Here is a 5219-nt window from a genome sequence, read left to right on the forward strand (position 1 = left end):
GAGTATCTCGCCAGCACAGCAGAGCCTGGCAAGCTCTTAGAATATGTTTAATTTTTTTTTTTGTAAATGGTAGGCAGACATCATTTTCCTGGATACCTTGGTTCAAAAAGTTTAAGATTGAATTTTCTAAATTAGTCTCTCATCTCATTTATAAGTAAAAAAAATGAAAAGGATCAGAATCATCTGCTATGTTGTCAAGAGTAGAATTGGGTTCATAAAGCCAAAAGATGATTTTCACATTAAGATTGTTTAAAATGCAAGGCTTCCAGTCACCATGGCTTCCAAAACAACAATCTGAACAACCATGGTTTTCCTCAGCCCTTCATAGTAATTTCAGAAGCAATTCTGTTGACTTACTTTTTATTCAAAATTTGAAAACCATCAGCAATTTGATAGCCATTAGAAATGAACTTTAACTTTTTGGGAATTCCTTAGGGAAATACCTAGACTTTATTATATATGTTGATGTTCTTCTTTGAAAAAAATTACTTATAACCTCTCCTGTTTTCTTTTGACTTTCATATCCAGTGGTGCTTAGGCTCTGAAGTCAGGGATCATGCCTGACAGTGTTCTGGAGAGCATCCCACATGAATAGGATGCTGGCGATTGGCCTACTATGTGCAAGGCAAGTACCCAACACACTATTTCTCTCTAGCTCCTCTCATGTTGATTAGAAATAATGAAGTGAATTTTATCCCAGATTTACAGAATTAAGAGTATTATCTTCATAGCAACATGCAAAGCAGAAGAAAATGATAGCCAGGGTTTTAATGACATTGTAGAGATTTTTTTGGTGGAGCAATGGAAAATTGATTATAGATATAAGTATATAGATATAGGATTTCAGCGTTGTTTGGAGTTATTGCTTTGGTATCCCTGTATCACTGTCATCACGTTGTTCATCGTTTTACTTGAGCGGGCACCAGTAACGTCTCCATTTGTCCCAGTCCTGAGATTTTAGCAGCCTCTCCTTACTCATCTTTCCAAACAGTATTGGAGGCTCTTTCAGGGTCAGGGGAATGAGACCTGTTATTGTTACTGTTTTTGGCATATAGAATACGCCACGGGTAGCTTGCCAGGCTCTGCCGTGCAGTCTGTGAATATGTCTGTTATTTTGTATGTATCTATCTATATGTCTGTACATATGTGTGTGTTGTCTATGTGGTGAGTTTGTGTTTCTATATGAATGTATACCTGTCTATAAATGTCTGTTTGTATGTCTCTGTGTATGTGCATGAGTCTGTGTGTCCAGGTAAATATCTGTTTCTTTGTGTTCATTTGTGTGTGTGTATGTCTGTATGTCTTTATGTGTGTGTGTCCGTGTAAATATCAGTGTGTATGTGTCTGTGTACTTAAAATATTTATAGTGTGATGGTAACAGGACAATTATAGTTTATTTGACTTGAAGCTGGGACAATTGCTCTAAATAAAACTTTGTACTCCTCAAAAATGCAGTTGCATGGCATTAAATGTTGACTAACTGTGCTTTTAAATTTTGCATTGTCAGAAGTATACCCTTCTAGCTATCCTTCTGGGTTAATTGTTTGCTATATTGAGTAGAAAATATTTAAGTTAATGTTTTAAATATTTAAGAAAATTTTTATTAAAATAACTTTACCTTTCAATTTATACTCCATACCTTTTCTAAAATGCTCTTTTTTTTTTAAAAAAAAGCAAGCAAAGCATATCTCTCCTACTCTTGCTAAAAACATTTGGTGATTTTCTATGGTCTGCTCCTAAGCTCTCCATTTCCAGAAACTTCACTTTCCCCACTCTAATTATAATAACCATCTTTTTCACTATACTGACATAAAGTAAGGATTTACTCCTAATCTCACATGAATCCTTTGGTTATTACATCTAAGTGGTCTTCTAGATGGGAACACAAAGACTTCAGTGGAAACCATGGAAACGTATTGATTTATTTTAATGTTTGTTTTTGTCATCCCTTAGGAAAGCTTTCTCTTTATGCCTGGTATACCCACTCATTTGACTTCTTTTTTTTTTTGCACTTCCCCGGTGAGCTTTCCTGATCACTAGGTTGCCAAAGTGTCTGTGTTCCTGTTAATAATAACTGTGATTCTCATTATGCCAGAACATCTTGGTTTCCTCTAAGATACTAAGGTCTGTGAGGACAGCGGGTCCTGTTTCCTGTCTAAATTGTCTTATATACAGACAGTTCGCTTAGCAACGTCTGTAGAAATACAATTAGAAAATAACAGTGCTCTTCTTCAATTTCTAAAGGGATTTTCTGGATGATGCAATACCTATATCTCGATCCATTCAGTTTATGAGTTTGGATGTTTGCTCGATTTTTGTTAATTGTGTTACATACAACAGAGTGTCATGGAACTTGAGAGAGCACAAGTGGAATATTTTCTCAGTAATTTCCCTGTCAGCGATTTATCCATTGGGATCTCAGAAATGACTAAGAAAAGTGGTGAAAGAGAAAGGAAAGCCCCAGGCTTCAATCCATTTTGCTATTAATTTTTAACCTCTGTTGCTTTTATCAGATTGGGAATGGTTTGACCAATTTAGGTTTGAGAAAGGAAATTAAAGTGGTCTCACTCCAGTGTACTCTTCTTATTGCTACCAGAAGTGCCATTAGAATGATATTCTGAAAGCTGGGGAACTTTGGAGAAGGAGGTCCTTGCTTTGCCATTCTGCATGTTGGGTGTCTGACACCTCCTGAGAAAAAGACCTCAATATTCATTTGCTCTGCTGAAGAAATTCAGTATCTAAGTGTAGGCCTAAGCAAATTTTTGTTATTTTTCTCTGAAAGCATTCTTTTTTTTTTTAAATTGAATCATTGTGAGACACAGTTACAGAACTTTCATGTTTGAGTTTCAGGCATACAATGATTGAACACCTATCCCTCCACCAGTGCACATTCTCCACCACCAATGTCCCCAATATTACCCCCTCCCCCACTTTCCAACCCTCCCCCTGCCTCTATGACAGAAAAATTCCCGCATACTCCCTCTAATTTTGGACATTATGGTTTACAATATAGATACTGAGAGGCTATCACGTTTGGTCCTTTCAGCACACATCTCCCATCCCGAATGATTCCTCCAACCATCATTGGCATAGTGATCCCCTCTCTATTCCAACTGCCTTCTCCCCCAGCTCATGAGACAGGCTTCTAACTATGGAGCAACATTTCTGGCCCTTATGTCTATTGTCCTTGGGTGTCAGTCTCATATTGCTATTTTATATACACAAATGAGTGCAGTCATTCTAGGTCTGTCCCTCTCTTTCTAACTCATTTCACTTAGCATGATACTCTTCATGACCATCTACTTATAAACAAATTTCATAACTTCATCTTTTCTAACAGTTGCGTAATATTCCACTGTGTAGATGTACCAAAGTTTTTTTAACCAGTCCTCTGTTCTGGGACATTTGGGTTGTTTCCAGATTCTGGTTATTGTGAACAGTGCTACAATGAATATACAGATACAGATGTCATTTCTACTGTGCTTTTTTGCATCCTTGGGATATATTCCCAGAAGTGATCTTTTGGGGTTGTATGAAAGCTCAATTTCTAGTTTTTGAAGGAATGTCTATATTGTTTTCTAGAATGACTGGACCAGTCGGCATTACCATGAACAGTGAAAGAGCATCCCTTTCTCCCCACATCCATGCCAACACTGGTTGCTTTTGTTCTTTTGAATGTGTGTCAGTCTCTGTGGTGTGAGATGATCTCTTGTTTTGATTTGCATCACCCTGATGATTAGCAATGTAGAGCATTTTTTCATGTGTCTTTTGGTCACTTGTATTTTTTTTTTTAGGAAATTTCTGTTGATTTCTTCTCCCCATTTTTTTATTTTTTAAATTCAGAGACTATAAAACCCAGCTCCCGGAAGCACGAATGCGGCCACGCGACATATTATCATCTCATTCCTACTTTGGACAAACTGGCAGGCTACCGAATGTAGCCTGTCCACACGGCAGAGTCTGGCAAACTCCCCGTGGCGTACCCAATATGCCAAATACCAGTAACAATGAAGGGTCTCATTCTCCTAACTCTGAAAGAGCCTTGAATATGGCACTTTTTAAAAAAATAATCTCAGGGCTAGGATGAAGAGACGTTACTGGGGCCTGCTCGAGGCATTCAACAAATAACAGGATGGTTGTGATTGTGATTGTGATTTTTTGATTGGGTTGGGTTGGGGGGGTTTTTTAATTGTACAATTCTACTAGGGTCTTGTATGTCCGGGATATTAATACCTTATCACATGGGTATTGGGTAAATATTCTTTCCCATTCTCTGGGATCTCTCTGTATTTTGGAAACTTTCTTTTAATGTGCAGAAGTTTCTTAGTTTAATGTAGTCCTATTTGTTTATGTTTGTTTCCACTTGCTTGGTCAGTGGTATTTCATCCTTAAAGATGCTTTTAGCTACAATTTCATGGAAGGTTCTGCCTACTTTCCTCTCCATGTGCCTTATGGATTCAGGTCTGATATTGAGGTCTTTAATGCACTTTGATCTGATTTTTGTGCCTGGTGTTAGACAGAGGTCAGAGTTCATTTTTTTTTTTTTTGCAGGGAGCTATACAGTTTTCCCAGCTCCACTTGTTGAAGAGGCTTTCCTTGTTCCACTTCACATTTCTTGCTCCTTTATCTAAGATTAAGTGATCATATTTTTGAGTTTGTGACAGAATGTTCAACTCTGTTCCATTGGTCTGTAGGCCTGTTTCTAGCCCAATACCATGATGTTTTCATTACTACTGCTTTGTAGTACAGGCTAAAGCATTACTTAGATTTGTTTAGTTAAGTTAAGTGATTAAGTATAGTTAATTATAATAATAACTTCATTAGAGAAAAGTTTATGTTTCATAATTTAAATATTCTTTTCACACTCAAAGGCAACCAACATAGGATTAACCTAATGCTGACAAATAAAGGAATCTGCAGAAAGTATTTGTCATGTCTAAGTTTCTACTCACTCTCAACTCGGCAGAGAGATATGTGGAATATTTATTTTATCCTTAAATTTTTTGATATTGAATATCCATGGATAGACCATTACAAAGCTGTTCATGATTGGATTTGTCACACAATGATCCAACACCCATCTCTCCATCAGTGTACATATCCCATCAGCAATGTCCCCAGTTTTTCTTCCACCATCCCCCAACACCCCACCCCCAACCTGCCTCTATGGTAGACTCATTTCTTCTTTCGCTCTCTCTTTTTGTACATTATGGTTTGCA

This window comes from Sorex fumeus, unplaced genomic scaffold (assembly GCF_029834395.1).
Source record: "Sorex fumeus unplaced genomic scaffold, SorFum_2.1 ptg000008l, whole genome shotgun sequence".
NCBI lineage: Eukaryota > Metazoa > Chordata > Mammalia > Eulipotyphla > Soricidae > Sorex > Sorex fumeus.